Source organism: Monodelphis domestica, chromosome 1 (genome assembly GCF_027887165.1).
Source record: "Monodelphis domestica isolate mMonDom1 chromosome 1, mMonDom1.pri, whole genome shotgun sequence".
Lineage (NCBI taxonomy): Eukaryota > Metazoa > Chordata > Mammalia > Didelphimorphia > Didelphidae > Monodelphis > Monodelphis domestica.
The window spans coordinates 550525471-550547711 of record NC_077227.1 but is presented as its reverse complement, the minus strand read 5'-3'; the positions used below and the strand labels follow the sequence as shown (position 1 = coordinate 550547711).

The 22241-nt window shown below is 37.6% G+C and overlaps 1 protein-coding gene and 1 long non-coding RNA gene across 27 annotated transcripts in view; one reads left to right on the top strand and one right to left on the bottom strand.

Moving 5' to 3' along the window:
• The window catches only part of MYT1L (myelin transcription factor 1 like), a 730943-nt gene that overhangs the window by 318863 nt on the left and 389839 nt on the right, over positions 1-22241 (bottom strand). For 10 of the 26 annotated variants that reach the window (XM_056813380.1, XM_056813367.1, XM_056813370.1 and 7 more), the window contains one exon: positions 9316-9475. The exons of the other annotated variants lie outside the window; for them this stretch is intronic. The gene's annotated coding sequence lies outside the window, so the exon portion shown is untranslated. The remainder of the gene's footprint in view (positions 1-9315; positions 9476-22241) is intronic. 26 annotated transcript variants of the gene reach the window in all.
• On the top strand, positions 19-20579 carry LOC130456519 (uncharacterized). The gene is made up of 4 exons (XR_008915516.1): positions 19-82; positions 222-316; positions 6844-6924; positions 19809-20579. It is a non-coding gene; the product is annotated as an uncharacterized LOC130456519 (long non-coding RNA).

Sequence of the window (22241 nt, the reverse complement as noted above, 5' to 3'; positions counted from 1 at the left end):
TACGTACTTCCTGTAGGTAGAGGATAAAGGGCATGGGCTTTGGAGGCTCGGTCATTTTGATGAAGAATCAGTATTGATGGTGGTGAGTGGGGTTGCCTAAAAAATGGCTAACCAGCCATGGGCACGTGGTCTTTATTTTGTATCTTCTTTATTCCTTGATTTCTAATGATTAAGAGTCTATATATTTGCCTCACTTCCTCTCTCCTCTCTCTCTTTGCCAGCGGAGGAGTTGAGCTTGGGGTCTCTCTCTCAATGATGTTGGGTGTGACTAGAGGTGTGGTTCATGGCAGCGTTTTGACATCTTGGCGTGGGTCAGGTGAGGTCTTCCCTGAGCTTTCAGTTTAGGCTGATTCTTTTTTTTTCCTTTACTTTTCCTAAAACGCCATTCTCCTAGGAGGCCCCTCATCTCAGAGGATACCTCATGGCTGGAAGGTCTCTGAACTCCCCTTGGCTCAGACTAGGCCAGAGAAATCTTATACCCTTGCCCCTCTCTCTTCTTCATAATTCCTTCCCTCTATATTAATCAAACCACCATAAAATTCCCAAACTGACTTGAGTATTTTTATTGGGATTTTGAAATTAAATCCCTGGTGATTTATCAGTCTCAACCCTAAATTTGCACCTTACTTAAAGCTACTTGTAGTGTCTATAATACCCTATATTGTCCCACAACATTATATGTTATAAATGTTATATATATATATATATATATATACATATGTATATATATATATATATATAAATGTTATAAATACTTCTTGAATAAATTTATAAAATTTCTTTTTTTTTGAGAAATGAAGAAAGTTAAAAATAAAAATAAAAAAACTAGAGACAGTTAGGTGGCACAGTGGAGAGAATATGGGACTTGGAGACAGGAAGATCTGAATTCTAATTCTGCCTCCAACACTTAATAACCATTGGAGCCTGGGAAAATCTCATAACCTCTCTCTGCCTAATTCTCTTCATCTAGAAAATGGGGATAATAATATCGACCTGCAAGAATCATATGAGGTAATATAAAGATCACTTTGCAAATCTTAAAGTACTATACAAATATGTTATTATTAATTATTATTATTTAAATAAAATTTAGGGAGTTCAATTTATCTTTTAAGTATCCATTGATTTTGAAAATTCCTATCATAAAATTTCTTTTTACTTAAGTGTTTTTCTTATCTTTGTGATCAGAAAATTAGGAAAATAAATATCTCATGAAAAAGTCCAATCCACTTTTGAACAACTGCAAAGATTAATAATTTCTTCTTTATGTTGATCTAAAATCTGTCTTTCCTTAACACTCACTTTGTATGACAGTTCTAACACTCTCCCCCTTCCGTTTCTTGGGGTCAAGCTATAGCTGTGGTTAGAGAGAATAGAGCTAGCTAGATTTAGAGCTAGAAGAAGCCATAAAGGTCATCTTTTCTGGCCCCTTCATTTTATGTATGAGAATATCAAAGCCCAGAGAGATAAAATGATTTGCCTCATCACACATTTAGTGATTGTCAGAGCTAGGATTTAAACTTGACTCCAGACCAAGTGCTTTTTCCTCTATCCCAGGCTTCCTAACATTTTTTAAAATCATTTATCCCTTTGGCTGTTTAGAGAAACTGATGGGCCTTGCCTCAGAATATTTTTAAATATGTAAAAAATCTGAATCTAAAACAATTATACTGAAATGAATTTATCAAAATATTTTTTAAAGCAGCTTCCAGGTTGGCAGTGAGGTAGCTCAATGGATTGAGAATCAGTCTTGGAGATGCAGATAGCCCTTACCACTCTTCTGCCTTGGAACCAATTTAATATTGATTCTAAGACTTAAGGTAAAGGTTAAAAAAACAAAAATAGGTTCAAGGTACCCTGGTTATGAACTCCTGTACCACACCACATGATAGTCCCTTCTTTTACATGAAATACATACATTGGAAAATAGTTTTATGTGTCCAATAAGTAACACATACTGTTCACCTCTAGATCTATGATTCTAAGGTCTTGTTGCTTCCATTTCCTATGTTGAAAGCTTATATGGAAAGGCTTGAGCTCCCTACTCTTCAATTTGGTCATGTTTCCATTGGTCAGTATCTCTTCTAAAACAACTTGTATAGAACTGAACACAATACTCTAAAATACAGTTTGACTGGGAAAAAGAATTCTTGAAGAGGAAGAAACGATTCAAGAAGGAAACTAGAAAGCAAAGGACTCTGGGAAAACAAAGTAGACTCTAACTTGCTCTCATAGGTAGTATAAATTAAAGTATTTTTTCTCCTATATGGAGGGAGAGAAGAATTTAATTGTTCTAAATAATCAGCTTAGGAGAAAAACACCAGATAACAGAAGAAGAAACATTAGATCAGCTCATGTCACTATCACACACAAAAAAGGTGGGTGACAATCACAATGTAGCTGTGAGATTATCCACTAGAAAGAGCTCTTAAGTTAGGATGTTTCATTTGAAACCCTGTTTCTCACACTATCTGGGATATCTCAGACAAATCATTTATAGCATTGTGCCTCAGTTTCCTTATCTATAAATTGAGGAGGTTGGACTATATATCCTTTGAGGACCCTTTTAGGTATAGAGCGGTGATGCTATAACTTCTGATAAAATAAGAAAAATGATTCATTCATTCAATCAACAAACAATCCTTAATTAAGTACATGCTATGGGTCTATAATTGGGTTAGGACCTGGAGATATAAGTACAAAAGTGAAATTTTCTCTTCTTTTAAGTATCTTATAGTCATACTAAGGAATATGTGTTTGAGATGATCAGGGTAGTATTGAGGATGATGAAATAAGTTCATAGGTAAATACTGAATATGTATTGGCTCTTTACAAAATAAATAGAAAGTAATTTGGGTCCAATACTGACAACTGGGGGAAATTATAGAAGGTCCCTTAAAGTTGACAATACTTTAGTTTAAAGGGATCCAGGCATTCCAAGAAGGGAGTCCTTTCCTGACATGGAAAAATCCTGTGCAAAGATATGGCAGTGGGGAATGGAATTTTATATTAAAGAGAATAACAAACCTGCTAGTCTAACTAGAGTGTAGAGTATATAACAGGAAATAATGTATAATTTTCTAAAAAAGAGGCTGGGGTCTTATAGGTTGTGAATAAACTTCAGTGTCAAAAAAGAGATTTTTAATTTTTTTATCCTAAAGGCAAACTGGAAACTTGGTCAGTATAGTGAAAATCAGACTTGTGCTTTAGGGGAAAAAATAATTTGACAGCTGTGTGGAAAATGGATTGAAGAGAGAGCAAAGATAGATACAGGAAAACTGATAAGGGGGCTTTTGCAATAGTGTGGCTAAAAGGAGACTGAGGCTTGAGTTAGAATGTTTATGGTGTGATAGGAAGAAGGGGAAGTATATAGGAGATGATGATGAAGTAAAATTGCCTAGACTTCAGCATCTTGCTGGATATAAAGTATGAATGATAGGGAAGAGTCAAGTATGACACCTAGCTTGTACACCTAAGTGGTTGTAAGAATGGTAATGTCCCTGACAGAAATAGGGAAATTAGGAGAAGTAATGAATTAAGTGGGAAAGAAAATGAGCTCTGTTTTAGTCATGTTGAACTTGAGATGCCTATAGGACATATGAATGGACATGTCTAGCAGGCAACTGGAGATATGAGACCAGAACTCAAGAAAGAGATGAAGATACATTTGGGAATCATCTACAGAGAGGTAAAAGTTGAACTCATAGGGGAGACTTCTGAGAACATAATTTAAAATAATACATTTATTTAAATTTATAAATATATAATTTATATGTATAAATATATAAATTATTTAAATAAAATTAAACAAATAACCATAGAAATTAACTAAGTATATAGTCTGTAGTATTTAATTAGTGTGAAAAACACAGGTGTGACAAATTAGAGGATCTGAATTCTTTTCCTACCTCTTCATGACTGGAATTTATTTATGTATATATGGATCTGTACTTTTTTGCTGGTCAAGAAGTTAAACAAAGATCAGCAATTCTGTTGTTGGAATGTATGCATGAAAAGACTGGAATGTAGAACATGGTGGAGGCTTTCAACCCTGCCAGATTCACCTATTCCTTTAATTCTTTCTCCAGCTTTATTTGAATGCTAAGGAGAAACATAAGGCAATTGAGAGGTCCTTTGTCATTCCAGCTCCATCAAGTTCTGTGTGTTTGTTTTTGTTTGTGTGTGTAGTCCCCAAACTGGATTTAGGGGATGCATACTGACAGTCTGGGATTTGACAAGAGCTAAAAAGGGATTTCCTAATCCCTGGTTACATAGGTGATTGGGGCCAGGGACCTTGACTGAAAGCATGTGAGGAGTCAATTAAAAGAATAGACCTTATCTTAGCCCACATCCTCTCCTTGTTTATTTTGGCTGTCCAGACACATAAGGCTATGGTGAGCTCAGGCTACCTAGCCTCAGACTGTAAAAGGGACTGAGAGTTTTAGCCCTTGTCACCAGAAAGAAGCAGATAGCCTTGTATGTAGCTGAGAACCAGCAAAGCATAGCGGAGAGCAGAGACCAGCACAGATACCGAGGGAAATTCAGAAGCAAGATGCCTAGCACAGGCAACATAATCCTCCATAGAGGGCAGAAGAAAGCATCGCCTTGAAAGAATCAAATGACTCTATGATGTGTGATCTTTATTATTTCTTTTGATCTTCACAACAGTTCTGTGAAGTAGGTAATATTATTATCTCCATTTTATAGTTGAAGAAACTGAGGTACACAGGGATTATTAAGGAGCTTGATCAAGGTCACATAAAAAGGTGGTATGAGGTGGGGCTTGAACTCACTTCTCTGTTTACAGGTTCTCAAACAATCAGGCAATCTCAAAGTTGGAAGAGACCTCAATGATCATCTGGTTAAATCCCTTCTTCATCAACAATATCACCAATAAGTGATAATTCAATTCTCTCATGATAGGAATCCTTTATATTCCAACATGACAGTCAACTGTATTTTTTGTACAGCTCTAATTGATAGGAAATTTTTCTTTGAATTGAGCTGAAATTCATTTCGCTGTAGCTTTTGGGCCCAGAAGTGGCACAATGAACACATAAAGAATTTCCATCCTTGGTTAAAATCTGTGTCCCAACATGACCAAAAGTCTCTCAATAATCACAAGACTGGTTCTCCTGAGATTTTGTTTGTTTCAAAGTTAGGCTGATTAGTGGCTGGATGCTGAATCACAAAATCATTTTGATTCATTTGATGTTGCTGTTACACTGGTGCACTAGATACTGCTCCCTTCTAATTTTATATCTGTAAAAATAAGTATAATAAAACACACCACTTGCTACTCACAGGGATATTTATGAAGGCAAATGATCTAACATATTCAAAAGATGACTAAATTAATTAGCAGAAAGATCCTATGGATTCTAAGAACATTCATTGCAGTAGATGAAAAAATTAAATTCATATAGTACTTTAAAGATTTCAACATGCATTGCATGCATTATTTCATTTGAAACTCATAATAACCCTCTGAGATACTTATAATACCAGCATAAGCATCATTATGCCCATTTTATAGATGAGAAAATTGAAATCAGCAGCATACCTGGGTTAGGATTTCAGAGTTAGAATGTGAAACCAATTCCCTCCTGACTAACGAAAGGGATCTTTTCACTATATTACAATCCCCCCCTCCAATGAAGAAGAAGAATATTGATTTTTAACTAGCAGTGGGGCAAAATGGAAGATGCCCTGACTTTGGAAACTGGAAGAAAAACTGGGTTCCAGTTCTACCTCTGATATTACTTTCATGAGCCTCCCTGGGCCATAGTTTCCTTACCTCTAAACTAATTGACTCTGAGACTCCTTCTACCACTTGGTAATGAGTATTCCTTTTCCTGATGCTGCCTCATATCCAGCCTCTTCAGGTGAGAAGACTTCAGATTGTGGGTACTCTAGTGCCCCAAGCCTTCTATTTCCTGCTTAGTGGCACAGTGTATTTCCTGAGAAAAGGTTTTGTTGGGGCCAGGCCAGGCATCTTCCATCTGCTACAAAGCAATGATTTCCATCTATACCAGCCCAAGACATCTGCCACCCCTTTCTTCCAGCTTAGCCTCTCAAATGGCATATGGAGAACCTCCAGTATAACAAAGGGTAACCTTGCTTTCAATGTCAGGCCTCTATCTCCTGTTGTACCTATATTTTGAGGGCATAAGAGTGGGTCTCTCCATTCAATGATGAATACATTCTCCTACCTATCTGACCAGTCCTCTGTCTTTGATGGATCCCCTCTAATCATAGGTGTCCTTCTCTTCTTCCTATATTCTGCTTCATTTGATGGTCTCCTCAGCTCCCACAGATTTAATTACCATCACTATATGGCTGATTTTCAAATTTACCATTCCTACACCATTCTCTCTGCTGCCCTCCATTTTCACATTTCCAACTGCCATTTAGACATCTTGCTCTGGATGTCCAGTAGACACGTTAAACTCAATATGCCTCAAACAGAACTCATTTTCTTTCCCTCTGTGCCTCTCCTCTCTTGTTTTTCCTATTTCTGTGGAGGGTGACATCATTCTTCCAGTTCCTCAGGCTTGCAACATAGGAGTCACCCTGGGTTTCTCACTATCTTATCTCCCATGTCAAAGATGTTGCCAAGTATTGGTTTCACCTTTGCAGTATCTCTTGAATATCTCCTCTTCTCCCCTCTGACACTGCCACCACTCTAGTGAAGGCTCTCATCACCTCATGCCTTATTTTTTGCATTAGTCTTCTGATAGCTGCTAAAGTGATTTTCTTAAGATACAGCTCTCATTGTGACACCTCCCTACTTAATAAACTCGTGTCTTCCTGTCACTCCCCCCCCCCCATCTCTTTCAACAGAAATTAAGGCCTATAAAGGTAATGTCTCTCTCAGAGGAAGAAAAAAATTAAGAAGCTGATGAATGAATTCCTGAATGTCAGGTAAATCTAAGCTGTAGTACAAAAAGATAATTCAACCCAAGCTAAAATGTAGTAAAATGTTCTAGGAGTATCCATTGAAGGACAGAAGAAAAAAAGTAGAGCTTAATTAGAGTTAGAAGTATTTTTTGAGTACTGCCTTCCCTGTTTGCTAGTGGTGGGACCTTGAATTTTGAAATGGAAAGGGAATATAGACATCAACTCATCCAACTCCCTTACTTAACAGATGAAGAAACAAAGACCTCATGAAGGCAGGGACTTGCCTAATGTATCCCAGCCAGCAAATGATGAGAGTTATAATTCCAAACCAGATCATCTAATTCCAAACTCATGTTTTTTTAAATGATAATATGCTGCTTCCTTGGACAAATCCTTCTTCCTCTTGGAGCCTCAGTTTCCTCAAATTTGAAATGAGTTTTGTTTTGACGATCCTGAATATCCTTTCTAGTCCCCAAAGTTCTTTGATTCTGTGCTTTGATTTCTCAGTAGAGAAAAGTGATGAGGCTGGGGAGAGTTGAGGGAAGGTTTAAAGGTGGCTATGGAGAGGAGGAAGATGACTGCTGGCAGATTTATAGGTGCGAGGGGTCAGACTGGCAGCAAAAACTCAAAGACAGTGACAGAAGTTTCAAGGGTTCCTTTTTCCTTGGAGAAAAATGTCTGGTGGGTATGTATTTCTGCTTTCTCCTGGATGTCTGCTAGTTTCTAATTTCAGTGTTTGCGGATGACTACTATTTGCTGGTCTTTAGCTATATGATTCCTTCAAGTCCATTTGCTCATATCTGCAGCTCATTTAGACTTGTAGTGGATAACACTGGTTGCGGAAATGGGAAGGCAGTGACTTCCATACCTCAGCTTGTGAATATACCTAGTATGATTTCATGGACTTCTCCAGTTCCCCAAATTTCTTCTCTACTCTCTGATATAGGAAATGCCTTTCTGTTGATAATTAGATTAAACAATTAAAATGCAAATGATAATTTAGATAGCATGTTAGTGTGAATGAATTCAAGACCACAGTATAATAAATCAGTTATCAACAAAAGACAAATAACTGATATCAGATTCTTTTTCATTTCAATCAATTAATAAATAAGAATTTATTAAGTCCCATATATCCGGCACCATGCTTTTGTACTAAAATATATATGAAACTGTTCCTACCCTTAAGGAATTTACATTCTATGGGGAGAAACAATCTGAGCAAATATACAAAATAAATACAGAGGAACTGGTGGTGGTGGAGACAAGCTAATAACCACAGAGTCATGAAAGGTCTCATGGCAGAGGTACTTTTTAAGCTGAAGGATGGCTTGATAATTGGGGTTCTTAGAAGGTGGTAGAAAGAGGAGATGGGATGGGAAGACAAATTTCAAAGATTTTAAGAGTGACCAGGATAGGAACTATTTCCTATATGTTAGAGAATGGGAAAATACTGTGCAGTGAATAGAAGCATTATTTAGAATTTGTCGTCCTGCTTCAGGGCCACTCTGATTTATATCATTTATGTTTCTCTCCCTGTCCCTCCTCCCCATGTCATTCTCTAAGATGGCTGATTTTGTGGAAAGGTGATTTATTATCAATATAGCACAGTTAATAGAGATTGGGAAATGGAGTCAGGAAAGCTAGATTCTATTCCTGTTCCAGCCTCCTGTTAGCTATGAAACTATGGGTAAATACTTTTTTTTCTGTCTCAGCTTTGTCCTCTGTAAAATAAGGAGACTGGATGAGATGATTCCTAACTTTCTAACTCTGAAAGGTTTTGTGTTGCTTCATAGGCATATAAATGCATAACTTTGTCTACTTGTCCACAAAAATACACCTGTTGTTTTTTCATATTTAAATGTTTCTCTTGGTTTCTCCCTTCTTTGTTTTTGACATACATATCTATAACACAGTTTAGCTAGTCATAGTCTCTGCTGCTCAAAAATGTTAAGCAAATAATCCAAAGTTCTAAGCTAAGTAGCAAAAAAGGGATTTGAACCCATGTCCTCTAGACCATTTATCATTATATCATATCTCTTCCAATGATTGTGTCTTTTTCACCTGGGATGATCTCCTTCCAACTCATAGGTTAGAAATTATGTAAGCAAATGGAACTTTTCATAAAAGCATAGGATGACAGATTTAGTGAGCTAAGTTTTGTTTGGCCTTCAAATCTGTTGTAAGAAAATTGAAGGTTCGTTAAATCAAATGATAAGTTAACAGATATTTTAAAAATCACCTAAACAACTAGCACTGGAAATAAATAGAGAAAAGGTTAAAACTCCTAGTTCTGTTACTTAGCACTAAATACGTACTTATAGATTGTATTGCTCTACTAGGTATATGTGATAAACTTCTGTCTTTTCAGGCACACTCCATATGTCCAAAGGTAAAGAAGAGACCACCATTTACCTTACAGAAAGTATTTTCTCTTAAGTAGGGAGGCAGCGTGGTGGCTCAAAGGGAAAGACACAGGTCTGGGGGTCAGGAGCTCTGAGGTCTAATCCTAGTCCTCTCCGGCTGTGTGACTGTGGGGGAGTCACTTAATCTCCCTGTGCCTCAGTTTATTCATCTGTAAAATACGGAAAACAGCATAGCATCTCTTTAGTTTATTTGAGCATAAATCGGAATAAAACATTAATATCATGCTCTCTGAATTTAACTAGCAGGTTCTAGAGCCTACCAACTGCCATTAGGTATGGAAATATTCTTTCTTATATATCTAAGATCTCCTAAACTTTATCAGCCTCATGGTAAAATAAAAAGTCAGAGGCTTTGGAATCAGAAGACTTCAGTTCAAAGTAACTTATTAGCTCATATAACTTTAGGTATATAATCTACTGTTTGTGGTAGATTATAGGCCACACTTTCCTTCAGTATAAAATGAGTGTATTGAATTAAATCAGTGGTCCCCAAACTTTTCAATTATGATGCCTTTCAAATGTTAAAACATTTCACAGAATACCATATGATAGAAGTTGTACAATTAATAGGGAAAAACATGATGATAAAAAAACTTGATTTCAGAAACAGTTTAAAATTCATTTTTGTTTTAATGAACAATGGTGGTGATATGAAAAATATATGTTTGGATATATATGGGTAGTACACTTTTTGAGTCTACCAAATGTTTGCTCATTTATTATACTGATTTGCTACATATTTTGTTGAAGCTAAATGAAAATCTAAAGGAGGATGCTTAATATGCATATAGATTTACTCCTTTGCAATAGTTTTGAGTCCCTCACACGTTTCCCTATCCCATGGTTTGTAACAACTGGAATAGATGATCTCCAACGTCTTTTCCAAATGTAAGTTACTATAGACCTTTGCATCCCCATAGTTAAGACTCTACTATTGTGGTTTTCTAGGATGGATCTGGACTGGGATAAATCCTGCAACTCCTTTCCCTAGTAGTGCTACCAATTTACATCAGGTGGTTCAGTGCATCTATTAGATGATGGACAGTTCTATTGGCTGTGGGTAATTTTTATCTGCTCAAGAATGTCCAGGGTTCCTGCCTCCATCTGGGATGTTCACTTCACAAGCTGATAAGAAATTCCAGGCATCCTAGAAATGGATACTCTATGAAGGTGGGTCAAGGGGAACCAATGTTGACCTAGGTTAGTTTCAAATTAGAGCTTGTATCCTAGCTTCATCCTAGACTGATAAGATAACCCTTGAAAGGAAGGTACTTAGTTTAGTGCAGACTGTTCTGGGTCTGGAGTCAGGACGAACTAAATTCACTGGCCTCAAATAGTTACTAGCTGTGGGAGAAGTTACTTAATCTCTATTTGCCTCAGTTTCCTCAAGCGGAAGATGGGGTTAATAGCATCTACTTTTCAGCACTGTTGTGAGGATCAAATGTGATATTTATAAAGTGTTTAGCATAGTGCCTAGCACAGAGTAGGCATGTAATAAATGCTCATTTCCTTTCTCTCTTCCTTTAATAGCTTTAGAATCATATCAGACTCTTGATTGAGGAGATCCTTCCTTGCATAAATGGTTCTGAATGAAGTTGCCTATTCAATGTGATTGAAGGCTGCTGAAAAAGTATGGCAGTCTTAGTTTATTCCCCTCTTCTCCCCAAATCTCTCCCTATTTGGCTTGATAGTTAAGTGTTTCATCATAAATACTTTAGGCAAATTAGATGGAGTTTCAAAATCTGACTCAAGAAAATCATTGCAGAAGTCACATTAATAGGTCATATGATCAATTAACTGGTTTTCATCCTCAAAGTCACAAGATATAGAGTAGAGATAATGATGATTAGGATAATACAATTTTTTTTGAGGTACCACGAAGTGCAGTCATTTTGAAAATGTAGGAACAGGCTCAAAGAAATTAATTTAATTTGCCCATGGTCACAAAACTAGTAATAACAACAATGTATTTGATCAGGGAGGCAGCAGTAAAGTTTGGCTAGGATATAATTCCTGCCCTCAAGGAGCATTTTTTAAAAGTCTAAATCTAGAGTTCTTTTCCTGATGTCATATTTCCTTCAAAAAAAAAACACACCTTCTGGAGGGGAATTATATCAGAATCAGCATAGAGGCCAGCTTTCACATTAGGGAAGAACGAGATTCATGCTCTGCCTCTGAATCCATATTAGCTGTGTGATCCAGTGAAAGTTACTAAACCTCCCAAGGTCCCAGACAATTATAGAAATTACAGAACAGATGGGAATCTCCATTGGTAAAGGGAGTTTCCTCACTGGGAATTCCCACTGCCAGTATAATCACAGATCTACCCACTGATCTAATTCCAAACTAAAAATAAACTCCTGGTCATGCCATTCATTCCACAATGCCATGGGAAATTTCAAAGTTAGATGAGTAAGGAACAATATTTCCTGGGTGATGGGAGATGCCATGAGGGAGGACACAAACCTATGGGAGAGCAGATTAGGATGACAGGGCACCTAAACAGGATGGCTAGCAGGCGTCAGGGGGAAAGTATGCATCAATGTAGGTAGTTTGCAAAAAGTGATCTTTATTTTATGGTATCATATTCATTTATTTATTTATTTATTTATTTATTTATTTATTTATTTATTTATTTATTTATTTGTTTGTTTGTTTGTTTGTTCATTTATTTATTTATTTATTTCACGACCACAAGTTACTCAGAATGATGCTGTTATTTTGGCTTTACTATTTATGGCAAGGGAAACCATATGCAGTATGGTCCTATGGAAAGAGCACTAAACCTACAGAAGTAGAAGAGTCTTGTTTTTTTATATTTACTGTGTGAATCTCAGTTTCCCCATCTGTAAAATGAAAAGAGTAATATTTGTGCCAATCTGCCACAAAGGGTTACTTTGAGGAAAGCACTTTTTAAACCTTAAAAGGCTATATAAAGGTGAATTACTCATATTACCAGATTGGAGATTAAATGCTGCATCATATAAGTAACATATCAATGCTTAACTAATAGGTTGTTAGTGTGACCCTTTAGCTAAATTCTTTAGGATTGAAAAAGGGAGTGTAAGCATTATTAGACCTATTAGCCTTGATTTAAGACCTAAAAACATTTAAGTGACTTGTCTAAGGTCAAACTGGTATGTGATAATTCAGGACTTTGAACCCAGCCTGGTCTTTTGACTCCAAATCCAGCATTCTTGTCACTTATGATACCATGATTCCTTGTCTAAATCTGAACACATGGAGTTGGAATTTATACACCAGAGTTTTGGTTCCAAATTCTATACACTTGAATTAAATAGGGCACAAAATGTTTCAGGGAAATGTGAAAGATATGTGATCCTAGTTTTGGTCTAGAAGGCCACTGCTCTCTTTATCCCTTTGCTCACATGTTGAAGGCTTTCAAACAAGCTATTAAGAATTTCCCTATAAATTCTTCTTTTGCTGCTACTATATTTTCATGAAAATGTTTCTGGGATAATGAAAGCAGCACCATTTTGAGCAAAAAAAATACTCAAACTTCAAGGGAATTCATGATATAAAACCAAGTCAATTATAACCCTATATTGATGAACCTGAAGCCCTAAATCTCCAGCGGGCTTATTCTCACTACTGGTTCTAGGACACAGCTGTGTAGATATTAGCTTGGCTTACTAATAATTTGTGTTTATTTGGCACATTTATATTTGCCATGTATTTTTCACATATATGATTTGGGACTCACAACAAGGCTGTGACCTCATAGCCAATACAAATATCATTCTAATTATTTGAGTTAGGAAACTAAGGCACAGAGTGATTAAGTGAATTACTCAATTCCTCCTGCCAGTAAGTGGCAGAGATGGAACTCAAATATGGGCCTTTTAATGCCAAGTCCCTTGCTCTTTCTTTTCATTTCATTTTCATTTTTCATTTTCTTTTTTTGGCATGTCAAGCCCTTGCCCTTTCTACCATCTCTTATGTTTCTCTATATATCTGAAATCTGGAAGAATTTGATTCCTTAAACTTTTGCTTTCTCAAGCTTTTTCCCCCTCTTCATCTTTAAGGGAGTACCTTTTGGAGGGATTTTATATTTCTTTGTTTTCTAAGTTACATACCTTCTGGAGGGGCGCCATGTTAGAATGAATAGAGGCGAGCTTTCATATTCAGGAAGAACTAATTCATGCCCTGCCTCTGAACCCATATTCAGAGCAAGGTTATTGAGCCTTCCAAGGTTTAGTCTTGAGGAGACAGTTTGGTACAATGGAAAGAGATCTAGCTCTGGAGTCAGAGAGGACTTGGCTCTCTATGACATGAGTATCATTTAGCATTCCAGGACTTCAATATCCTCATCTGTAAAACAAAGGGCTTGGGTAGATGGTTTCTGAGGTACATTCAAGCTGGCTGTCGACTAACTGATGCTTTTCTCTTGAGGTCTTTAATTTCCTGTCCCAAAATTACTAGAAACACAACTCTATTGTAATTATAAGTCATGGACTTTAGATTCCCAATTTACCATGAGAATTCCAGTTTCTCACCTACAAAAAATGTGTGTATGTGTGTGTGTGTGTGTGTGTGTGTGTGTGTGTGTGTGTGTGTGTGTGTGGGAGGGAGAGAGAGAGAGAGAGATTTCCATCTTGCACATAGTTTATGGAGGCTTCATGAAATATAGGATGGAACAACAGGAAGACGAGTGAACTCTGAGTTGGAAGGCTTGGATTTGAATCCTTTGAGATCACAAGACCTAGAGACTGTCTAGGCCAGTACCGTTACTTGATGGAGGAGTGTACTTGAGAATCAGCAAGGTCACAACATTATGAAGAGTAGTCCCAGGGCTCTAGCTTCAGAGATATTGTTCGTTCATTTGCACTATGTTGTAGATTCTGCCTGGGGGAACTGGGGCAAGATTCTCTATGTCTCAATTTTCTCACCTGTAAAATAGGGTTAATATTATGCCTACCCTGGGGATCTAGTAGGGCATGTCTTGATATACATGTGTACAGGAAAAAGAGGAAGCGCAATTGTTTCATGCCATCTTGATGGACTAAAAATCTAGATATCCCCCAGCTACCTGGTGGCCCTTTAGTGGAAAATCCCTAACCACTCTTAAAGAAGAAATGAAATATAACAGACTAATTCAAGGACATGGCAAAGCAGATGGTCTCATCCACTGTTGAAACAATTATTTGTTGACCTTGCAAAAGAGACCCTTTGTAGTCTTGCCAGAATTGTTCTTTCAGTTCTGCAGTTTTGACTAAAAGGGCTTCTTTCAAAATTATAAAAATTATTTAGTAGACTCTCCTAGTCTTTGAATGGAGAATGTCTTATTCTGATAACAATTGTTTGTTCCATAGTAAATGCTCCCCCAGAAGAACTTTTCTCCCTTGAGCAACTTCCTTTTCTCTACCCTTCCTTCTCCTATGAAAAGTGTTATTTATCTGTTCTAAGTTGCAGCAGAATGTTCCTGATTTCTTGTGTATTCTAAGTAGGCCTGCAAAGTTATAAAAACCCAATCTACATCCTAAGAAACCGAAGCTGCTATCAGCTCGAGCAGTCTTCTGTATAATCCTAATACATTTCTTTGCTTTTAGTTTGGCTTCCTATCTTTGATCCACAGTCATTAGACTCCTGCTGATGGGTGAGCCAATCCCAAGAGCTTCCATTCTTTTTAGTCTAGAGAATTCCCTGACATATGAGATATGTGTGACAACACTTTGAAAATTATGCTTGTGATAGCTATCTTCTACCATTGAAGTATTTGCACATGGAAGAGGGAAAGCTTGTTCTGTTTAACCCCAGATGGAAAAGCTATAGGTGAAAATTGAAAAGAGATAAATGTGAGCTTAATGTATGCAAGAATTTCTTAAATTGGAATGGGCTGCCTCAGGGGTGCTAGGTAGCCAGAATACTGTAGAGAGGATTCTTGTTCAGGTCTAGCTTGAATTAGATGACCTCTAAGGCTTCTTCCTTCTCTGACACTCTGTAATTTTATCTACAGTTAAAAAAACAACAACCCCCCCCCCAGTCTGATAAACGCAGGTCATTCTGTATCCTTTAGAAATAAGTTGCTCTGTAAAAGCAAAGGAATGCTAAAAAAGAAGAACTGAGCAAAGTTAAGACCAACAAAGAGATAATCTTAAGCAGTGGCCAAAACTAATTTGTTCTGGGGATACAGAAAACTAAGGAAATCTTGGAAACATTACAAAATAAACAAAAGCGGACAGTGTAGAGTAAGACTACCATTACAATGGGCTTCTCATTCTGTTGACAAGAAGACAATAGGAAATGATGATTTCAGCTTTCTTATTATCTCATCATTGAGGGGTTTCACTCACTGGAAGAAATATCTTCAATGAATCTTGTGCTTTCAAAGGATGGATTTGCTGCTCACAAGCAACAATGTTATAGTGGTCTTTTTGAAAGGCATCTGTTATAAATAGCCTATGGTATTTTGAAATTTGGAAAAATTAAATGATAAATTAATAAGAGAGACAAGCGAAATATGAATCACAGCACAACAAATATTATTACCATAAATTAAATAGGACCCAGGATTCCCATTTACTGCAGCTGTGGTATTATTCAGTGGGGGGAAGGGATGGTGGGTATATTTTGTTAACAATGAAACTACAGTAGACAATGCCCTCCAAGAGAACAAATGAAAGAAATTCCAAAAGTATTCCATAAAATATTCATTGCAAATTTTCTGCCTGAGACTAGCACACAAACACTACATACACAGAAAATATCTGCATATGATTTTGGAAGGGGCTATTATTTCAGGAAGCCAACATCTCTTTTAAGGGCATGGGTAAGATTTCATTCAGTGCCGTGCTGCTGCTGCTGCTGCTGCTGCTGCTGCTGCTGCTGCTCCATCAGGGGCCCTGTGGCCTAGTCCAGGCATTTACAAATGGGCCATATTAAAGTACCAGCTAATACTACTACCATAGTTAAGAATCTGCCAGGATTTCTCCCCCCAAGCTCTTTTTTTTGCAGGTTCTGAAATTAAAACTCAGCTATAAAAATTCTCTTTGAGTTTCCTGGGAAATATATGGTCTCAGCCCTAATTTATTTCGGTTTTAATCATTCTTGAAAACTTCTGGACTTGACTATATACACATATTGAAACATATTTTTTTTTAAATGAAAAAGAATTCAAAAGATGGGCTTTACTGTAAGCATGGTAAGATATCATTTTAGGTGTCATTTAATAATTTTTTCATGCCTTCTGCAAACTATCCAATTAAACAGAAACTTGTTATTATAATATGATTAATTACTTAAAGAGAAAAAAGTTGGATCCTCTAACACTTACATGTGACATTATAATGGGGAGTATACATTTCTATACAGTCATTCCTACTCCAATGATATTAATGCAGAATATTATTCTACACCAAGAGGACCAGGGTTTGAATTCTGATTTTACTATTTCCATGTGCAGTGTCTGGCATTGGGTAGTCCTTTAGTGCTTTTTGGTAGTCACTCAACCTCAGTTTCCTTATTTGTGAAGGGTGGGTAATAATAGCAATGACTTCATAGACTTGTCATCAGGACCAAATGAAAGAATATATGTAAAATGCTTTGCAAACCCTGAAGATGCTATATAAATGCTTCCTATTCCAGCACTTTGAAAACTTTAGTAAGCTATATGGTACAAGCTACCCATTTGTATTCTATTTCTATTTTAATAATAGAATGAAATTTGGGTGGCAGCTCTGTGGATTGAGAGACAGGTCTAGAGATGGGAGGTCCTGGGGTCAAAACTAGTCTCTGGTGCTTCCTAACTGTGTGACCCTGTGCAAGTCACTTGACATCCATTGCTTAGCTTTTACTTCTCTTCCACTTTGGGATCAATACACAATATTGATTATAAGATGTAAGGTAAAAGTTATTAAAAAAAGAAAGCTGGTAATACTTAGCTTTCATACTTCCTGGACAATTTGGATAAGCATAACAACAACAACAACAACAACAATATATAGATATTGCCATTGTGACTTTCAAAGTGTTTTTCGCTAAAACCATCCTTTGTTGTTCTGGTATGGAGTTCATGAAGGTTGTCACTGGGGTGAAAGGCAGAGAAGTCCTGAACTGTATCGTGGGCTAAGTGTTTGTTAGTCTAGATGAGTTTGCAGTCCCAGGATCAGCATAGTCAGGCAAGGAGATGCTCATTAGGAGTTCGGAGACTAGTTAATAAATGTTTTTAGTCACAGAAATTCATGAAAAAGTCTAGATGGTTTTCAGGGTTGTGATGTATGTTGGAAGAGGGAAGAAGGACCTGAGCTGATGAAATGACAGCTATTTTTAGGTACTAAATTTTTCTTCATGTGCAGAATATAAAAACAATATGATAAAAATTAAAACAATATGAAATTGGTTTCTACAAAGCCTTCTTCATCTTTCCATAGAAGTATAGATACGGATAAGGAAATTGAGGCATGGAGGGGGTAAGCTGCATATGCCTAATATCACAGACCTCCTTATTGGTAGAATCTAGGCTAAAAGATAGAACTTTTGACTTCTGGTCCAGTGCTTTTATTATAGCACCAAGTTGCCTCCCTTTATCTACTGGAATGACATTAAGTACAAAATTTGGCCCAAAGGGGACAGGAATAGCTTTTATAATTATATTTGTAGACATATATGGAATTTCTCCAATCTGTAGCCTAAGAGTTGGGTAGAGTACCCACCATCCAGTAAGTACTTAACAAATGTTTGTTCATTTGTTTATTGATTCAACATAGGTGATGAGAAGACTTGGTACATGCCTGATAGTCCTGCTTTGAAAACTAGATTTAAACATTTTACTATTTTTTGTTACTCCTAGTCTTAATTTTCTCAAACTCTTTGGGAAAGTAAGGAATGAAAAAGGCTGACTCTAGATAAAGGGAGCAGATAGGATAGTGACATACATTTAAACAATGGGCAAAAAAAAATCTCAACAAAAATCAAATAAAACCAGATCTTGCAAAAGGTCAAACCCCCAATCCACAATTCTCTGAAATGTCTTTTCCAGAAATCCCAGCAAACGTGTATGTATTGATCAATTTCTCTCCCTACAAGGGCATCCACTGCCATAGCTGCCCGGGTGGATCAGTCATGTGCATGAATGTGATGGGAACAGGAACAGGATGATGAGAAAATGTATACAAAGTGCTTTTTAGACTTTAAAGCACTGTATAAATATTAACTATTATTATCATTATTGGTGTTAATAAATGAGAATAAGGAAGAAGGAAAAGAAGGATATGTACTTAGAAATCAGAGTAGCAATGACTTTTAGGTACTCAGTCTAATAAATTCCGCTTTCAAAGGTAGTGAGTACATTTTCACAATAAAACCCTCATAATTCTTTTCTTCCAGTTGGGACTGTGTCTTATCTCAAGGTTTTTTCCTTTATAGCAGTATTTTGCCCACAGTAAATGCTTATTAAATTATTACGGCACTGAAATGAATTTACAAAGGACAATAGTTGCCAGCATGTCTATTCACATATTTGAACTATAAAATACTATCTGTACTCCATAAAGACAGATACTTAAATTTTTTTTTAGATTTTTATCTTCTATCTTAGAATCGATACAAGCATTGGTTCAAAGGCAAAAGAGTGGTAAGGACTAGATAATTGAAGTTAAGTTACTTTCTCAGGGTCACACAGCTAGGAAGAGCCCAAGATTGGATTTAAACCTAGGTCCACCCAACTCCAGGCCTGACCCTTTATCCATTGAGCCAACTACCTGCCCCTTTAAAGACAGATTCTTGACTGGCATTTAGGAAAAAAGGCTTTAAATTCTTCTTCCATCAGTAGAGATGGATTTTTGTGGAAACATGCATAGATTTATAAGTTCCACTTGTAACCAGTGGGAGACATCTGCTCACTGCTAGTCGCCTCATTCCTGATTGCTATATTTAGTGTCATCTGCCTTCTGCAGTAGCTTGGTTGTGGAGCTCCCACCAATCTTAAGCATTCTCCAAACTGTAGGGCCATTGACTTTTCCTTGAGCCTTTTCTTCTCAGAGCCTACTGAAGAAAAGTGTGTGGGAAGGTCAGAGATATTTACTCAGCTATGAAAAACACACTAGGGTCTATTTGCCACAACCTGTCTCCTGGGGGATTGTCAGTTGTAAGTGTTTCAGGCAAGGTTCCTGCTCTGAGTCTACTCCTTGGGCAGCCAACACAGACTGGACTCCACAAGTCCTTGCTCGGGGAACCCTGGCTAAGGTGCCTCTAGAAAAGCACAAGCAGAGGATTTTCCTTTTTAGACCTACCCTCCCACTCGACAGACCTACCACAATGATTCAAAACAGTATTTACTTTCTCTCTGTTATGTCAGCTTAATCTTTAGTAATTGTTCTGATTCAGTCTTTTTCCAGGGCTCAACAATAAACTACTACATTTTGATTTCTGTATGCCTGGTACAGTCTATGCTAGCCTGCTACCACATAGTAGGCACTTTTTAAACATGCCTGGAATTGAATGATCCTCTTTATGCCTTCCTAGGCACCTGTCATCTGGATTTTCTGCAAGTTTCAAGTTTGCCCCCTGAGAACTCACCCTGAAGAAGTTCCAGACACACCTGTTCTGGAATGAACAAAAGACCTTGAAGTGTTTGGTGACCCCAGTTTGAGTGGGACTGCAAGGCAGAGTCAAGGTTGAGGACCTTATTTCTCTTAGTAGCTTCTCCCTGGTATTAGAGTCCTCTCTCAGGAAGCCCAGCTCTTGGTTTGACCTTTTCCTTTTATATTCATTATAACTGACCATTCCCTGATGCCCCAGCTGCTGGCTGCAGCCTGTCTATGCATGTCAGCTGTACAAGTTCTCCAGAGAGCATAAAAGACCCCCAAGTTCTGTCACTCTTTGAAGAATCATCTAGCACAGTGCATTCTCCCAGAGATACAGTTTCCAGAGTCCCAGAGCCCTTGGCTTTGTGTGGTTTTTAGGCAACTGACTCTTCATGGAGGCCAAAACAGAACACTTACCTGATTAAAGACTTGGTTTTTACTGACTGCTTTGTTGTTCTGTGTTATTTCCAAGTTAACACACCCAATACCATGTTCTACCTATGGTAGGAGCTAATTGACTGAAAGAGATGAAGGCTAGGGAGGGCTAATCAGTTTCAGGATGACACAGGCAGGAAAAATAAGCAGATAGTTAGGTGGTACGGTGGGTTAAAGTGCTGGGCTTGGAAGAAGAGAATGAGATCCAATCAGGCTCAGACACCAGTTGTGGAAACCTGCGTAATCACCACTCAGGGCCTTAGGTTCCACATCTGGAAAATGGGGATTATAAATCACATGCCTTCCAGGGTGAGTAGAAGAATCTCTAAAATAACATATGCAAAGTGTTTTGCAACCTCAAATGCTAGCTAGCTCCTCTCTAAAAGCTAGCTATTATTAGTGTGAAACACTGGATATTTCAGGGGGACACCAGAAGGAATCAGTATTTTCAACAAACACTCCATAGGATCTGTTGTGGAATTTTGCCTTGGACTGACTGACTGACTGACTGACTGACTCCTGGAGGTGACCTGCTCGAGGTCCTCAGGACAACTCAAATTCCCCGGCAGATTAATATTCAGCAGCGTTGGCATCCTTAGGCACAGATGACAGAGAGGAGGTGGTTTTCCCTCCCACTCATTCTACCCAGTTTTATCTTGATTGCAAGTACTCAGAATCACAGGGTAACTCTTCCAGGAAAGTAGATGCTAACCCTGCTGGCCTGGCTGGTTGCCAAAGAGGGTAATTAAATTCTGCCTACCTGACATGCTCCTACCATTTTTTTTGTCTCTTTTGCAGAGTGCTCTGTGCTGGCTGAAGGAGCCGGCCTAGTTGCCATGTGCTCAGTTAAAGAGCTGCTCCATGCTACCCCAGAGGCAAGTGCATTTCAAGGGGTGCCTGAATTATTCCCATATAAACTGCTTAATATACGTGTTAGTCCAAGAAATATGGGTTAAACACATCCCCTTATTTCATCCAGTGGGGATTCAACATATCACTAAGAGGTAGGAAAAGCTTTTTCCATCCCCTCCTGTATCTTTGCACCAAACTTATCTTATAAATAATACCAAACTGTGAAGAAGGCCCAGCTCAACAATGCATAGCCTCACTGAACTTTTAAAATAAAAATAAACATATTTGAAAGGCAGCTCAGTGCATTATAACTGCTCTCCTTTCATTTTTCCCTGGGGCCAGCTGTGTAGGAATTACGTTTTTCTCTTGAACAGTTGGTGAGAGTTCAGCTGCCTTATATCTAGTGGCGGAGCATGGATTTAATACTTTAATAATCAGCTGCTGTACTTCTATACCACCTTCTATCTGAGAATCTCCAAATTCTATACAGCAATGAATTAATTAATCCTCCTTGCCCCGTGGGCACTGAATAAACATTAGAACATACCCTTTGCATTTGAAGAAACTCCCACAAGGGAAATGTAATCTTCAAAGGAAAAGGGATATTATGTAAAGTTATAGAAATAGATGTGGAACAGAGGAACAAGCATTCATTTATTCCTTCCATTACTCCATTCATTTATTTCTTCCACAGACTTTTATTAAGTTTCTAGTGGGTAAAAGGCACAGTTCTAGGTGCAATGGGGTTCATCATAATGAAAAAAGCATATCTGCTCATCTCAGGGAACATACAATCAAAGAGGAGAGATGATACATGCATACAGATTAGATTAGACATAAAATCCTATCCTTCCTTACTTTGAGGATCTGTGATTTCATGAATTCTCCCTTCATACATGGAGATTGCAGACTCTCCATCTCTTACCAGAGAGTTCTATGAATTGCCATGAAATTCATCATGCCAAAGCCAAAAGGGAATGAGCCTTTCTGAACCTAGCAAAGCTAGGGGTTGTAGGCAGATGCTGAATCCTTCAATAGGCTTATGCTAGAAGCTTCTTCACCTTGGTGGGATATATGAGAGCTT